The 18,648-nt window shown below is 31.4% G+C and overlaps 1 long non-coding RNA gene and 1 pseudogene across 1 annotated transcript in view; one reads left to right on the top strand and one right to left on the bottom strand.

The window, feature by feature from the left end:
* The window catches only part of LOC129939069 (uncharacterized), a 42,951-nt gene extending 24,871 nt beyond the window's left edge, over positions 1–18,080 (top strand). Inside the window, exon 2 of the long non-coding RNA XR_008780502.1 lies at positions 14,627–18,080. This is a non-coding gene — a long non-coding RNA (uncharacterized LOC129939069). The remainder of the gene's footprint in view (positions 1–14,626) is intronic.
* LOC129939068 (protein disulfide-isomerase A3-like) lies at positions 10,424–13,875 on the bottom strand (annotated as a pseudogene).
* Positions 18,081–18,648: the final 568 nt, after the last annotated feature.

Raw genomic sequence — 18,648 nt, 5'->3', positions numbered from 1 at the left:
GCGACCTTGAAATCGATCTATGGATCGATTGTTGTCGATGTGCTTCAGACGTGCACATATTACGGCAGAGAAGATTTTGTAAGCGATGCTAAGTAGCCTGATTCCTCTATAGTTGGTGCAGTCTTGGTGGTTTCCTTTTTTCAGGATCGAGCAAACAATAGTGAGGTTCAATTCATATTTTACAAATAAATTGGTGCATACTCCTTACCAACTTATCTCCAGGTGTTTTAAAAAGTTGGGCATTCAAGCCATCCGCTCTAGCGGTTTTGTTAGACTTCTGCTTAGATATGGCAATCTTTACTTCGTCTAAGTCAGGAGGAGGGGATTTTTGGCTTTCATCGTGTATGTTGAATGGATCATCCTGCCTTACAATTCGGTTCGTCGTCGCCGTTATACAGTCTGCAGAAGTGTGTACTTCCAAAAAAAAGTCGGGCCACTGGTTTCATCTCCAAAACAACTTTGTGCAACGATTTGACAGTTTTTTTATAAAAAATAAAAACCTAAACAAATAAATAAAATTAATTTTATGTTTTAAAAAATATTGTTCCCAACATTCAGTCAAAATTTGAGAAAAATCGAATTGACAGTTTTTTTTACAAAAAATAAAAAACCTAAAAAAAAATTTAAAAAAGTTGGTAAACATTTATTTTTGACTCAAATATCTTTTTAAAAATTTGAGATAATGGCTTTCAACAAATTTTAACTTATATTCACAGAAAATATTGTTTTCGATATTCAGTACTTTTTTAATCTACAAAAAACTGTACGCAAATTTGATAAAAATCGATGTTCGGTTCTTGATACCTTTCAAATTAATTGCATTCAACCAATTTATAAAAATTTAAGAAAAATCTATTTCACAAAACTAGATTTTGAAATTAAACAATTACATTATATGAAAAAAATTGTTGGTAACTTTGAAACTTTTAAGAATAATTCAACTGACAACTTTTTGAACCCGAAACGAAAACTACAAATTTTTAAGCAAGACAAAACGACAGACAGGATGGAAAGTTATCAGTGCGGGTCGCATCCCAACCTCTTTTTTTTATTTGTAACTTGAATTTTGCTAAATAAAAATAACCAAAAATTACCAAAAATATTTTGATTATGATAAAAAAGTTTGATTTGAAAATGTATTCTGTTATGTAGATCTTTTTTATCAAAAACCAATTTTTACCAATTTTAAAAAAGTTTGTTAAGAATTTATATGTGTTATATATACAAACAATTGCATATTGGATCTTTCTAAAAACAATATTTTACGTTATTTAGCACAGAATTAAATCATTTTGAAGTCAAAACCTTCATTTGTTCAGAAGATATCGAGAATCGAAAATCAATTTTTACCAATATTGTGTACTTTTTTAGTTATTTAAGTCGAAAATCATCATCTCTAGGCGATAGTTCTCAACAGGCCGTTGCACCACCTAATTTATTTATTTTTTACGTCGAAAACCAATTTTAAACAAGTTTTAGTGATGTTTTTTTACGCTTTTATTTTTTGCAAAACACTAAAAGATTTCCCTCATTACTCATTACAATGTGCAGACATTCAAAACCAATATGCATCCTTTCCTAACAACTGCTCGCATTGTGTTTATTCATTATAAGGGTATTCATAACCCCTACAGAATATACAATTTAATTTAAGTCGCTAGCTTGAATTTAGGGACAAGAACTAAAAAAGGATAATAAATAATCTTAAAGTACTTAAAACAGCAACTTTAATATTTTATTATTTACAACATTTTTCCCCTATTTTTTCTAAAGTGAATTTACGTTTTAAACTTATTATTTATAATAAATGGGCACTCAAGGGCTTATTAATAATCTTAACATGTTTGAAATGTAAACACAGTGAGAGCTTTAGGAAAATAAGGAAGGATTAAAGACGAGATATTGATGCACATTGGTCTTAAAGTTTTGAATATCAACATGCTTGTAAAAACAGAGCTGGGTAAAACATTCTACATTCTTGATGTGCGTTTAAAAAAAGAATCTCTATGCTTGACAGTACGTCCGAAAATGAGCTCAAGGTTAAACAGATATGCTTTCCGGAAGTACTAGTATTACGGCTGAAGCCGTAACCAAAAACTTGACACCAACGAGTTTTTCCAGCCCGGATACCCTAAGATGAAGTGCCAAAATTTCTTGCTTGCTGTTGAAAAACTGTGAATAAACAGTTCATATAAACTATATATATGTATAAGTTTCTTATAAACCTTAAATTTAAGAGTTAGTGACCGACTATTGGAGTAGCAAATATGGTCTGCTATCTAGTTTAAGGAAAAGAACCCACAAAATTTCCAACAATTTCTTTTCATTTTGAAAGCTTTAGACTTTGAATCTTCATTCACTTAGAGATGACTTCTCAACTCTCATTGTCTTGAAATCCTATAAAATGATGTTCAAACTGGGTTTAACTAAAATTCAAAAACAAAAACTTACGTTGAAAAATTCATCAAAATCAGCTTAGTCGTTTTAAAAAACAAAGAAAGTTTAAAGTGAACATAAATAAAAGAAATTAAAAAAAAAGTATGAGACACCCTAACTTATACTCCATAGGTACCTATATATAAGTATAAACGTGACGCATTCAATTTAGTTACATGGAAAAGTATCTACAAAGCATTGTATATACATTATGTACATTTAAAATCTGAAGGTAATAAAAAATAATAATAGTTTCCAGAGCTTAGTTAGGTTTCAATACGTCAGAAACATCATCAGCACACATAATGTTAGTTATAGATACTTATTATAAGTTCATGGATCGCTGCACCTCTATTTAATATAATTGTTTTATATTATAAGTACCTAGGTACATTCGATATACATATGTATGTTTAGGTTAGGTACCTGCCAACGTAAGCAGAGAGTTTGTTTATAAAAATTCACAATTTAATTGAATGTGTGCATTTCCATGATAAAATATTGCTACAATGAAAACGTTGAAATAAAGTTTTAAAAAACAATGAAAATCTTGAGAAATTAAGTGGGCACACGTGCGTTTACTTGATTTTATATCAGGAATTGAATTCAATTGTAGTTAAGAATTTTGTTTAGTATTAAATAAATAAATTAGGTGGCGAAACAGTCCGTTGAGAACTAGGGACTAGTGACTTAGAACTCTCAACCATTCCTGGTGGAGGGGACCTACTCTTTTCAGCCGAATCTAACCGGCTAATTTTAGAAAGCAATTTTCATGACAAGAATTAATTTTGGAGGACTTGTCAATTCCTCGCAAGAGGTAGTATCCGTGAACAAAAAAAAACAGAGGCAGTAATCAAACCCAAGAACTCTGGCATGGCAGTCAGCATGATTAACGATCACGCCAGGGGTACTACTTTTTTTTAGTATTATAAGTTTTAAAATTTACAAATATGATCTTTTCGTATACCTACTGTGTTTACCATTTTACTACATGTTTTCAACTTTGACTATTAACTTCCCATAGGAAGTTATTATAATGGGTCGGATTTGTCAATTTGAAAATGTTGATATTTCTCGACGTTTCAAGGTCCCTAGAGTCCAAATAAAAGATTTTTAGAAAGAAGTCTGTTCGTGCGTGTGTACATTCTCGATGTGTGGTTTAAGAAAGAATCTCTATACTTTTAAAAATATCGGTATAACACCGGGAGGCATGAAACATTGCAGCCACAAAGAGATTTAAACTTGTTTTTGGGGCACCTTCCTCGAAATGCGAGTTATATTAAAGTTTACGACGAATGAAGGCTTTGTAAATTATAGCGTTCTTGCACCGTCGCGTCGGGGGAATCCTAAGCACCTAGTAGCATTTTTGGCAATGTCGAATATATGATCATTCCATAAGGGGCGATCTGTCACATGCATAGATACCAAGTACTAAAAGTTGATTAGTTGTTTACATTTGTGCCACTCACGGATAGCGGCATCTGGGGTTGGTTACGTTTTACCGACAGGAGATAGAATTGAGTTTTTGAAGCATTCAATTCTACACGTTTAATAATTTCCAACAAATATGAAAATCTGAGAGTACTATTATCAGCGAAACAATTTAGTGGATTAGAAGTTTCAGACAAAAGATCGTTTTTAAAAATAAGGAAGAGTATCGGAGACAAAACGGAGCCCTGGGGCACACCAGCGTTTTTTTTTTTGTAGATATGAGATTTGCACCAGCCTAATACTACTTGCATTGAACAGTCCGAAATATAATTTCTAACCCAACAGTGCCAAATGCACGCATTTTCGATAAGAGAGAGATTCGTTCCAATGTCTATCAAATGCCTTTGAAATATCAAGTGCAATCATCATACTTTCTCGAAACCGATGTAAAAATTTGTTCCATTGTTCGGTTAGATAAATCAAATCACCGATGGGCCTATTGCATACTAAGCTATACTGCTGGTTATTAAAAAGATTTCGTGCTTCTAGCTAAAATTGATCAGCGTTTACATGATCTTGGAGGAAGGGACTCGGGAAGAATCCTGTAGAGCAGAAAAGATGAAAAAGCTTACGAAGTGGTTTTGCCTGCGTTGAAGAACACAAATGTGTGATTTTGTTAGTTAGTTTTAGAAATAATCTACACACGGTACGGATGATCAGTGTGGGTCGCATCCCAGCTAATTTTTTGTTTGTCCATTTAAGTGGCTTTTGTGGAAAGTCGTCCCAAGACATAGATAGTAAAAAAATGTTTCATTTGACAAAAATCCGTTGTCAATTTTCAGCCCCAAGATAATTTTGTATCCTTAAGGAAATAATTCACATCAAAAGGTTTAAATGTGAAAATGGTCGTATAAAATTAACCATTTTCAAACAATTTCCAGATTAATATTTTCTGAGTATACATAATGTTTTCATAGCTACCTATACTTAGAATTCTCTTAGTAGCAATATTCCCAAAAGTCTTGTTTTTATAGGTACTACATACATAGGTACCTATAAGTGATTGAGATGAACTTGTTTTTCGCACATTTTTTGTATGCCTTACTACATACTTATGTACATACCTTACCTTATTAAAAATTATTGTACCTGCCTCAAGAAAAAATAAAAATTAGAAATTCTTTTACACACGACTTAATAAATTCTATCGTTTTGATTTCCCCTCCAATCAAACAACTTATTTGTTTGATTATGAAATAGCGTCACATTCGCATTTGAAAAATTCTATATACAATACATCTTTATATAAAATATAAAAAAGAAATATTTATGTATGAAAGGTATGTACAATAAACCGGCTTAAGAAAGATCGTACAAAAAGTGGACTACTAAAAACCTGAATGCTAAAAAATCGCTACCACTATCCACCGAAAGCATAGGCTCTGTGTGCCTCTCTATACATCTTCCTTGTACTTGGTAAATTATTACAAAGCTACCAAACCACTATAGCTTCCACATAAACCTACCTTAAGTAAAGCCCCTATAATCTACATTCACACCAGCTGGCAATATAAGAAAGCAAGAAAAAAAAGCAAAATTAACAAAATCATAAAAGGTATAATAAATAAATGGGAATTCTTTGAATAAAAATAAGAAAAAAGACAGGGGTGCTACCTTGCTACTATGAAGGAGTATATTGGTATTAAAAAAGTACTTGATTTAATCTTTAATGAATACATCAGTGAAATTCAATGCAAATGGTATTTTTTGTAACAAGACCATTTTATTACTATAGGAAATTATTAAAAGAATAAATAAAAAAACTTAGGTTTAAGCTGTTTTATGCAAAGATGTATTCGAGAAGTTAAATCAATACATTTTTATAGAAAATCAATGTCTTTAAATATCACAAATTATTAACAAAAATATTTCTATGGCATGGAAAAACTCAGAAGTTATTCTCAATTGGTTATAGCCTTAATTTTTCTAAAATGCAGAGGGTTTGAATTCCGTATTTTTCTTTTTTATCACGATTCTTGACTCGAAAATAATATTTTAACAATTGTTAGTGGTTTTTCGGAGGTTTTGACTTTTTACCAAAAATTTAATACAGGTCAATAACAATAATCTGTGCAGAATAAAACAATTTTGAAATAAAAAGAATAATTTTTCGTCGAGATATTATTTACCAAATTTAACTTGTATCTTTGGAAGATTTTTATTTTTATAAGAAAACTGTCAGTTGGGTTTTATTTAAATACAATATCTTGTATAAAATTAAGTTATTTCGAAGGTAACACAATTATTTATTCCCTAGATATTTAAATGGAAATAAATTGTTAGCAATTTTGTAAATAAAGTAATTTTTCTAAAAATGTTATCAGATGTTAAAAATGTTGTTCTTTGTGTTTAAAATTAGTTTAAAATTATTGAAATTTCGTGTTTGAAAAATATTCGATTTAAGAAATGTTTTTTTTTTCAAATTTTTGATTTATGAAGCAAACCGATAGTTGAATTTTTCTCAAAATTATACTTAATTAGTATCGCGTCACATTACATTATATACAATTTAATTCAAGACGCTAGCTTTATTAGTACTTGAGATATTTAATGTCAACTTATTTTAATAAACAATTGTTAGAAGTATGTGTTCAGAAAATAACACGAATAATTTATAATTAATTTGTTTTCATGTTTTCTATTTTGTAAATAAAATAAGAACTGAAGGAAAAGGGTTTGTTTGTAGATTTGGTCTAACTTTGCGTTTCATCTTGTCAAGATAATTTTTAGGTTTTATTCTGAAAAGCTATACAAAAATTGAAAACATGCATTGACAAAAGAGAATAAATACATTTTTAATTGTTAGCTTATTTTGAAAACAGGAACAAATAATTAAATTAGGAAACATTATTCAAAATAAATTAAAATATTAGAGTTCATCTTAAGTCTTAAAATGATGCCATAGTGTTTTGTATGTTGGACACTATTCTACGAACACATTACTCAAAGATCAAGGAGGTATCAAACGTACCAACATCTAAAAATGTTATACTTCAAAATATTGTTTCCGATGCTCATATAAAAGCCAAATCTCTATCCGTAGCAGGATTTAACTATACCATTTATAAAATAAATAACTTAGAAGCAGGTGACACTACAGTCCTTTGAGAACTAGGGCCTTACAACGTTTTCTTTTTGCTAGAAATGCTGTCAGGGATTGAGGGGACCTACAGTCTTAAAGTGAATCCGAAGTACTAATTTGAGAAAGTACTTTTCATGACAAGAATTGCTCTTAGAGGATTTGCCAATTTCACGCAAAAGCCAATACCTGTGAAAAAAACAGAGACATGGATTGAACCCAAGTTTTGTAGCTTGACACTCCTACGTACTAACCCCCATGCTGTATTTCTTACTTAAAAAAAAAACATCCTATTATGAGCTTTGCATTATGGCATTTATTATAATTCCAATCACAATTATGTAAAAAATGTAAACTTCAAAGAAATGTCTTGGAATATTTCAAGGATTTCTGTTGTATTTTTTAATGAAATTCTAAAAAAGGTCCAATATTTTAAACGATTTAATAAAGTGTTCAATCCATTTTTCACATTTCACTTGGCTAAAAAGTGATTTAGCTAATTTTAAACGATTTTAACATCTTACTTCTCTTAACAATTTGCTCAAGTTAAAATCATAAAAAAGTAAACATTTAACGTTTAGAAATTTCATAAATCCATATGACATCTGTAGAATTATTCTTATAGGAGGAGTTGGGAATTGCAATTAATAGGTCCGTTTAAGCGTAGTTGCTTTGTTTATTTTCACGAACTGTCACTTTTTAGAAATGTTTACGTGCTCGTTTTTAATAAAGGGCAATAAGCAATTTACTAGTTAGCAAAACCAAGAGAAAGGGTTACAAAATTATTAAGAAATCAGTTAGGCCCTTAACAATAGCTCCTTTAAAATTGTTCGCTCCAAAGTCTTCAAAAATTTCATTTTGTAATACATTTAGTTTGTTATTAATTATAATTTCTTATTTATTGAAACTAAGAGTTTAAAAAAGAATCAATTAAGTACGACATTCGCAAAAAGAGTAGCCATCCCTGTATTTATGTTAAAAAAAAAATAAATAAAAACTACAAAGCACTAAAACTCGTTCTAGTGTGATTGGGTTCGGGTTGCGCCGGTTGGTTCTTCTCAAGACGGACTCGGGGCGAAGCAGGAGGGGTGGTGGCTCACGAGAGCTGTTTCGGTGAGGCAAAATAAAAATGCTTCTTTACCTTGAACTTGAACTTACTTACTCGAAGCTACCTAACCTCTTTTTTTTCTTTTCGTTGTTTATTTATTGTTTTTTTTTTTAATTGCCCACTTCTTTCGTTTTCACTTTTTTATTTTTTATTTTCCAGTTTTTTTTTTATTTTTATTTATGTATGTTGATTATGCTTTTGATATCACTGGTTAAGGTTTTCGATTGGATAGGTAAGGTAGGCTTTTGTACATGCAACTTGTTTGACTATAAATTGTTTAGGTTTTATTAATGTTGTTTTATGGTGCACTTTTATCGAAATGCAGCTTAATCATATGAAAGAGATATAAAAAGTTACATAATATTAAATGCATAGCATGTCTTAACCTTGGAGCATGTATGTATTTAAGTACCTACTTGAGCCTTGTTAAAGGTAGTGGTTTAGAGATGGAAGAAAGATCGGGAATTTTAATTCAATTAGGGTGATGGAGTCAGTAGTTGGCCAATTTGTTTAATATTTTTAGTTTAAAGCTTCCTCAAAAATTAGATTTTTTTAATTCTGGTTATTTTTGCATAACTTCCCGCCTGTCGATTTGTCTTGCTTAAATTTTGTAGGTTTTCGTGTTGGGTTGTCAGTTGAATTATTCTTAAAAGAATTAAAATTACCAACAATATTTTTCATATAAGAAAATAGTTTAGTTTGAAATTCTAGTTTTGTTAAATAGAATTTTAGTCGAAAACAAATTTTCACCAATTTCCATGACATTTCTTAAAAGAGATCAAGAACCGAACATTAATTTTTACCAAATTTACGTCCTATTTCTTGAAGATTTAATTTTTTATGAAAAAACGGACTGTTGGATTTTTATAAAAAACTACAGAATATCAATAAAATATTTTCTGTGAAATTAAAGAAGTTTGAAGCCAATATTTTTAATTTTTGAAAAACTATTCAGTCGAAAGCAAATTTTTACCAAGTTTTAGTATTGTTAGCCTTTTATTTTTTGTAAAAAAAACTATCAATTCGATTTTTCTCAAAATTTTACTGAATGTTGATAACAATATATTTAAAAAGATAAAAGTATTTAAAAGCCAATATCAAAAAGTTTTGAAAAGATATTTGAATCGAAATTCTTTCTTTCTGCATCTTTCTGCCTTATTATTGGTTTTTTTTCGACTCTAGGGTCCTTGGAACGTCGAGAATTGCCAAAATTTTCAATTTGACAAATTGGACCCATTACAATAACTTCTTATGGGAAGTTAATAAGAATTCCTTCATTTATTGACGAGACATCGAGAATCGAACATTAATTTTTATGAACATTTATCTTTGCGATAAGAACTTTCCAAAACTATAGTTTTGGAAAAACTCTGGTGTACAAACTTTGTTTTTTAATGTGTCGGTTTTTAAAAAACATTGTTTCACTCGAAACTTCCCGAAAAATCATTTTAAATGCTTTGCCCATTGGCTCAACTGCAAAGTGAAGATTCAAATTTTTAAAAACCAAGTGTATTACAAAAAGAAGTTAAGGTTTATTTCACTTAAGTGAAAATACTACAATTTCCTCTTGTATTCAATTTACACCAACTTATTCTGGTCGAATTTAAATCACTTGAAAATCATCGCAAGTATCGAAATGTAGAACCAGGAAATTTACTTTGAAAAAAAAAGCGAAAGTAAATTTCAGAAATCCAATTTATATTCTGAATTAATTTCAATTTCATTTCGAGTGAAAGTGAAATGTAGAACCAAGCTTAATATTCTTTATAAGATGAAATTAGTTTGAAGCCAATCAGCTCTATCACGAAATCCATTCGTAAAATGTTGTGGAATGGCTTTCCGAGAAGTTGATAAGATATTTGGTCGAATCCCACGTTCTGAAAACAACTACACTTATAGGGATGGATCAGATATGTATTTTTAAAAAATTCAACGTTTTGATTTCGAGCCTATGTTATTTTTTGTCAGCTGTGGGACTTCACAACCAAATTAAATCGTGTTTTTTGAAAAGGTTTGCAGGTTGCAGCCTTGTCAGTTGAATAACTCCTTCTTCTTCTTTGGAAATATGGTATTTCTCGAACTCTTCACCTCTCTTTTTTGGTTTAAACTAACTTTCGTTTTATGTGCATATGCTTTCCAATCCAAACAAGTCTGGATTAGAAAAAAAAAATAAATTAAATGATTTAGTCAACTTATATGTATGCATACCTTTCTTCAAAAAAATGATTCTTTAGAAGGATGTCGAAGAGAGCTCGACTCCGTTTTTACGTTTTGCTAAATTTGTGTAGACTTGGGCTATATCAGGTTTTCACATAAAAGTTCAAAAAGTCTTTCATATTGGCTATAATTTTTTGTTTTTGTCATTTTAAACAAAGTGTTTTGAATTAAAAACAAGCCGTTTTCCACTTTAGGACATTATATTTCCGATTCATTCGGAATCGATGATACCGAATTCCACAAATTTCAAAATTCGTATTAGATTATATATTTTTCGTGATTCGTAGCACTTTTTCAAAAACGATGAAATTTGTGATAGGGCGAAATATCTTTAAATTTTGCCAAGATGACCAACAATCAATTTTTTCCAACTTTTGAAATTTTTGTTTGTTTGAATTTTGTTATAGAAAATCGAAATTTATCGAAAATTAAAAAAAAAATTGAAACTTAATGAGAACTGACTTGACTATATGTTATCTTTTTTGAATGAGCGGGTTAATAGAAAAGAATGCTACTGCACTCGATTTGTGGAACTTTACTGCCACGGACAAAAAATGTTGATGGAACATCGTTAGCAGTGGTATAAATTATCCATCATAACAATGGCAACTTCTTCGCCTTGCAGTTTATCGGCAAGTACTTTGTTGATTGCAAGATTTGAGTGAGCTTAATTCTGTGCTCACACCATGGTGCCTAGAACTCAATGAGTCTATATTTGTATTCTTATTGATTACAGATTCGTCAAAGTTCTTTGCTACGGCAAACTTTAATGCTGCATCATTGCTCTTTGAGATTGGTTCTTTCTGACTTTATATTGGGTTCCAATTCTCCATCAATTTTTTTTAGGCAAACACTTGTAAGTTCCTAATGAATGCTTCTTTAGACGGAGGTCCAAGAGAGTTCAACTTGGTTTTTTCATGCTCCCAAAAAAAGTGTACGTCCTGTTTTGCAAAATGTTTATCGACTTGGGCTTTATCAGATTTTTCACTTACTCTTCCTTCATGGTTTATTGTAAGCCCTTCTCGTCACGAGCTACAAAGACTGGTTTATCTCCAACAAAGTCAATTAGTGTTGGAATTCATCCTTAGCGGCAATGTCAGATTGAAGTTGTCCAACAAACTCCTTGGCAACTTTTGAAAACACCATTCCTCCAGTGGTTGGTTCCCTTGGGGTTTTTGGCATAGTCGAAAGAATAGTAGGCAGTGAAAACGGGCTTCTTGAAGTCACTCGCTACATCTTGTGTATAGTGGCCAACTTAACTGTGGAAATTAGCTTTGATAAAGTGTATTAGATCCAACTCAAAAGATCCATAAAATTTAACAGAGGATGCTTCGAATTTGTTTTTCAAATGTGGCTTCAGTTTCGCCTCGTTTCTTTAGAACTGTATTTGCTATAGAATGTCTAAAATGGTACATCTTCGTTATCTTGTCAGCAAATTTAGTGAACATACATTCTTCACATTTAAGTCTAGTTCGAAGAAACCAAATATTTCGGCTTCCTTTGCGGCCAAGAATTTGTCGAATCTTTTAACACTAATTCTTTCCTTTGATGCTGGGTTAACTTGTGTTCGCATGAACTTAGCAAGACGAGCCGACAGTGGCCCGTTTTGACTTTTTTGGTTTCAAAAATCATATCTCCTAAACGAATAAAGATATGGCTTTAATTTTTGTATTATCTTCAAGGAAATTTCTCACATGCCTTAAGGAAGAAATAAGTAGATCCGAAGAGTTTGCAAGCATGTTTAATAGGTCCTCATTCTCCCGAATCTTTGAAACTTTACACGTAATCTGAAATCGATATTTCTTGTAGTCTTTATTTTAGTATTTCTGGGCTCATTCTGACAGTTCTCCAAGTGGTAGTGATTGATATTCAATGATATTTTGACAATGAACCCATATTTTGAGTAGAGTAGGTGTGAGTAGTTTTTCAGGATACTATAGTTTTAAAATGTAGGGAATAATCTTAGGCAAACGATTAAAACATTTTATTCGAGGTTGTTCCAGTTCAGTTTTATTCGATGAAAGAGAACAAATATTGAGCAAAGACTGTAAATATAGCTTCAAATAAGCTATGTAAAACATAGCTTGCGGAAAGATCATACGATTAGAGTATTTAACAATTGTCGGAGAATTATTAATGCATGTTGTTAGTGCTAAAAAGTAACGAGTTGGCACAAGGACAAACACAGATTGTTTTTTAAAATAAAATGCATGCAAAAAGCTCTGCCGTTTTCTTAGTATACTGCTCAAATTTAACTGCATTTACTACTTCTCTGCAACTCAAAACGTTCAATACTACTTTTATCCTCATTATAACTTCTCCACTAACTCCAGTTAATCGAGCGGTTTCATCTGACTGTTCAAAAAATCTTCTTGCTGTGTTTCCGTCATTAGTGTTTTCAAACCATTGCTTTTGTTTATCCACATCAAAGCCAAGTTTATCGCGAAAACGCCTTTGGATCTCTTGTTTTCTTCTTTTTTTGCGCCTACCTGGTCCCAATGAGCCGCTTCACGTGGACCATTATAGTCTTCAGAAACTTCTCCATTTCTTAATATTTTTAGATTTGGATTCCCACTGACCTAGAACTTATTACAAGATTCCTTTCCACCTTCGTTACAGTCGACTTTAGCAAGAGCAATTGGTGGATCGTGACAGCGAAGTAGCTCAGCAGCTTTGGCATATTCGTGGGTTTCAGTCTTTTGCAGAGGCCACACTATGGTGCATAGAGCATAACCAACATTGCAAACAAGGAAAAGGAGTGCCAAAAAGTGGCTGCTTATTTCAGCGACATTTTGTGTCAAATTGCAATTTCAGTAATATTTTTTAAAATAAACTGAAACACAAATCAATTGTGTTATTTTTTTAAACTAAATTGTTTCGCGGATGACAGTACCCTCAGCTTTTCAAATTCGTTTTTAGATTCTCATCCTTGTCCTTCGGATGTGGAACTTCAGCAGCGTATGATAAGCTTATTAAATTCTGATCTCGACAGCATTGTACAATGGGGAATCAAAAACCGTGTAGAATTTAATGCTTCGAAAACTCAATGCTGTTAAAGCATAACCCAATCCCGATGCCGCTATCCATGAGTGGCACTTGCAACCAGGAAACTAATCAACTTTCAGTTCTTGGTATGTATATCACAGATCACCTCCTATGGAATGATCACATATTCGATATAGCCAAAAATGCTGCTAAGTGCTTAGGATTTCTCCGACGGTGCAAGAAGTTTGTCATCCCTTCTAATGTGGCTGTAATTTAAAAAATGTAACGTCCAAAATTCGAATATAACTCTCATATTTGGCCAGGCGCCCTTGAAACAAGTTAAAGTATTTTGGACAGGATCCAAAACAGAGCTTTGAAAATGATAGGCGATAGAACTATAACCGAAGCAATTACGTCACTTGAACACCGCCACAATGTTTCATTCCTTTCGTTGTTCTACCGATATTTTTATAAACACTGCTCTGTTGAATTAACCAGTTGCATTCCCCCCTCAAACAATTCAGCAGTAATACTCGTACTTCTAGGAATGCACATCAGTTTAACCTTGAGCTCAATTTCAGACGTACTGCCAAGTATAGAGATATTAACCGCACATCAAGAATGTGGAATGCTTTACCCAGCTCTGTTTTTCCCTATAATTTTGATATTCAAAACTTTAAGACTAATGTGCATCGGTATATCCTCTTTAATCCTTCAATATTTTCCTAAAGCTCGCACTGTGTTTAAACTTTAAGCATGGTAAGGGTATTAATAACCTATTGAGTGCCCGTTTATTAAAAAAAAACGCTCTTCTGACATTTAAACTGGGGAGCAGTAAACTTCCAACAAAATTCACCAGTCTCAGCGAACAGAAGCAACGAGGTACTAGGGTCCTTGAAACCTCTAGAAATGTCAAAATTTTCAATTTGACAAATCTCAACAAAAACAACAAAATTATTCCCTTTTTTAAATTTACCAACGTCACATTTACACGGTAGGTACTTTCGTGAAAGGTCAGAACAACGCCTGCCAGTCTAGCTAGTATAAAAATTACCCACCTATTTATAGTGCCTTACAGAGACAAACTAAAAGAAAAATACCTCAGGTGCACTTCATAAAAATATCCACAACCCCCTCAATGTTATAACATCTGCAATTTTCTATTTCAAAAAGAAAAAACTATTTTTATATAACAAAATCAAAACAAATACCTGCTTAATTGTATAAAATCTGCATTCTGCAACATTGTAGCAAAAGAAAACTATTTATTTATTTATAATGCCAATCATGCTATTTTATATCTTTTTCAGATCAAAACGTATACCTACACAAACAAAGAAGCATACACAAAATCTCTATAATCAGAACGAAACATACCTAACCAAACATTTCAAGGCTGCTATTCACGTCAAAGGATGCATCTACCTATACCTACATAGGTACCTAACCTACGTACCGTACCCAATGTGCAAGGCAAGCAGCAGCAGCAAACAAAAGATGACGCGTGTCTCAAAAGCGCCCTCTGTTCTGCTAAAGCGGAAGTTGTGGGTGGTTGGGTTGTTGGTTGGGTGAACACGTCGTTTTTAGTGGATGGGGTGCTTTAGATTGATGCAGCAAACTGAGAACCTATACACTCTCACAAAAGCAAACTCAATGAAACTCAATTTTGATTTTCATTTCGTTTCAATAAAATGACAAAATAAAAGACAGAAAAACTGAATTATGTGTCACAAACGTCCAATCGAACGACCCACGGCGCAGTTACTTTAGTCCCAGTGCTTCATCAGTAGAAAATGGAAAAATGAACAAAAACGAAAATGAAAACGAAAAAAAGAAAACAAATCGAAAAGAACTGAATGTGGTGCTTCATCAGCGGAAAAGGAAGTCATGCGCATCAACGTTCAACTTGAACTTGAAAATTCCATTCTTAATATGTATGGTGGTAGGTAAGTGAGGCTACACAAAAGTAAAATCAATAAAACGCTTCACTTTCAGATTAAACCTTCCTCCAAATAAATCAAATAGGCACTTTTTTTTATAAAGTAAAGCGAGTGTTAGTGTGTATTAGTGTGCACTGTGAGTAGTACATAGCGAGAGGAGATTATATTGTGTACTTTTGATTGTGTTGGAGAACAAAACAACAAAAACTACACTCAGCTGAGTGGCTTTTGTTTTTCTGTAGAGAGTGGAGAACGTCTAGAAAAGCTTTTTCTTTGGTATGTTAAGCTTTTGAAAAGCAAAAGTTTTATGGAAACCCCTCTCACTTCTTCACTGTGAATAGTGAGGGTTAAAAATATTCTTTTTCAATACCTAGGTACACTTTTTCCTTTCGGTTTCCAGTGTATAAGTCTCACAACACCCACACTTTCTTCTTATGTGTATCCATATTGAATAAGCTTTTCAGTTCAAAGCAAACAAAGCTCTAAGGCTGACCAAAAATGTATGTCATATCTTGACAACAGCTTTTATCTTGGTTCTAGGAGCAGCTTGTACACTTTCCTCATCATTTTTTGAATACAAAACAACATTGAAAACTTCTCCATTCCATTTTTACGAACCAAAAATGAAATGTATAGGTTAGGTTTTGCGTAGGTGGTTTGGCTCTCTGAAGTTTAAGTATCACAATCACAAGTCACACAACTTGTGCTGCATGGCATTGGGCCTTATTTGCTGTGCCTTGTCCTTAACATCTTTTTTGTCAGTTGTTCGGTGGTCCGGTAAAGGTGTTTCGTCGGTCGGTCGGTATGATGATTAGAATTGAAAAAAGTGCTCATCTCTGTCTATTTATGAGATTGAATAATCGAATAGTATCTAAGAGAATCTTTTTCAAATATCCTTTTCACAAAGAAGAATACAAATTGACATTTAAGAAAATGTTGCAAGTTCATTCTCAAGTACATTTTTTCGAGTTGTTGTTGTTTTCGTGTGAACAAAAAGTATCTAAAATTGCCTGAAAAAGTTGATTTATGTAGATATCCATATTTTGATAAAGCTGCCTTGTATTGCGTTTTTCCTCTCTCGTCTCTCTCTCTATCTCACGCCTCTCACTCTCTCCCTCTCGCTCTTTGCTCCTCTATCATCACGTCGCAAGTTTGAATTGCACTTTTATGTCTGCACAAGTGTCTATTTTTACTTCCGGATGAAAGTGTCTGAAGAACGAACGAATGCGTGTGAAAAGTGCTGATTTCAATATAAATATAAAACAAATTAAAAGAAGTGTTTTTCTTTTTTTTTTAAATTACACTTTTTAATTGAATCTAACTTTGGTAAGTTTTTTTGTGTTTAGGATATAAATTTATTTATGTGCGAGAATTTGATTTAAAACAAAGTGTTATTTATTTTATATTTGAACTTAACATATGTTGTTTGGTATTTAAAATGTTGGTTCTATTGAATTATGTGTGATATTTCTTGTTTTTAAATTGAATTATGAATTGTCACGTATACTTACTTAAAGCTGTTAATGACATTTTTGATTATCGTTTAACTTTGAACTTTTTATTTTAAAAGTGAGATATGTACATAGGTACCTAGGTTTGAATGAAAAATGTTAACAATCAAAGAGCATTGAATAGATACATATGTAAGTTTTTTTTAAAAAGAATTCCATGAAATAAGCTGAAAGTAATTTGTACCTTTGGACTTATAGCTACCTGAAGGTAGAAAAAGTGCTTTTAAGTTTGTGATAAACGTGTGCATAGATACAGAGGTTAATCGTTAACATCATCTGTTGATGAACTTTTCTTTAAAGTTAATTGATAATACACCTGCATACATATGGTGGCGTGCATATAACTCTTTTTTTATTTAGTTTTTTATCTAAATTTATTAAAGCTATAATATTTTATGAAGTGATAATATGAATAAAGCATTTTGAAAAATTAAAACTTTAATCAATTTTATTGCTTCAACATTTAAGAACTTTGTATGTATGTATTTAGGTAGCAGACTTGTAAAAGAATGCAATCATTTGAAGAATTCAGTCATTATAAATCATATATTGAATCCAATTTTACAATTGCATTCATTGATTTCAATATAAGAATGGGTCTTCAAAACTATGCAATCATCAATTATTTGGCCTTAAAAAGACTGCAATCATTTTATCTGCAAAAAATTGATTGTAATCATTTTGAGAATTCATGCATTTTTATGCATTCACTTGACGTCTTTGCGTTCATTTAGATCCTTACGATCTCTTAAAGTCTTTTAATTCACTTGAAGTCTTTGTATTCTTAAATGTCAAAACAAATTTTACACAGAATTTCGATGTCAGACACCAAGAGATTGCAATCAATATTTCAAAAGTGTGTAGGGAAATTTTACTTAAGAATGCAAAGACTTCAAATAAAAACAAAGACTTCAAATAAATGCAATGACTTCAAGTGAATGCATGAAGCCTCAAATGAATGCAATCAATTGATTGCAGTCAAATGATTGGAAGTTAAAATGATTGCAGTCTTTTTAAGATCAAATGATTGGAGATTGTAAATTTTAAAATGCCAATCATTAGGGGAATTGAATGAATGCAATTTTGAATATTGAAGTTATATGACTTAATTTGGATTCTTTTAAAAGCCCGATAGGAAGATTGAGAAATCTTTTAAAATAGTGACTATTTCCATTTAATAATTACTGTCTTGTTTTCTTGTAATGCATAAAGTCATGATAAATAAAATCGAAATTTAAGTACAAAAATTTAGTTTTGAAGTTTACTTACGAATAAAGAAGCGACAGATCGTGCGAAATTCTGGACTTTGATATTTTTATAAAAAATTCATATAGCTTCAAATGCCTTTGTGTACATATACAAATAATAATTTAGAGCGTTCAAAAGTTTTCCTGAACATTTTAATTATTTAAATAACTTTGAGTTACAATTCTGTTAGAAACGAAAAATAGTCTTTAAGATAATATTGAGAACAATTTCTTGTGGATAAAATAAGTTTTTATCTCATATTTAAATTGTTCTATAATGCCAAAGACAGACAAAATCGGGGTTTAAAAGCCTCATTCAAAATACTATATATCACTTAATAATAAATTGTATCATAATTTTGAAAATTACAATTCTTTTTCTTTACAGTTTAAATGATATTAGTATCTCATTTAGTATTAGCAATTTCTCATTAGTTATAAGCTGAATTACGGGTCTTTATTTCAATTTGTCTAAAGTTTAAAAAACCGTGATTTTTTTAGTACATTTTTAGTTCTTATTAAGAATCTAAACATGGATTTTAGTTATATGTGCTCAAACTTACCCGTATTTAACATTATGTTTATAAATATTTCTTTTAATAGATATACTCCATGAACTTTATGTTACAACTTT

The sequence above is a fragment of the Eupeodes corollae genome, chromosome 1 (assembly GCF_945859685.1).
Source record: "Eupeodes corollae chromosome 1, idEupCoro1.1, whole genome shotgun sequence".
In the NCBI taxonomy this organism is placed as follows: domain Eukaryota; kingdom Metazoa; phylum Arthropoda; class Insecta; order Diptera; family Syrphidae; genus Eupeodes; species Eupeodes corollae.
The sequence above is the reverse complement of the archived record's forward strand: the minus strand, read 5'-3'. Positions and strand labels throughout refer to the sequence as shown.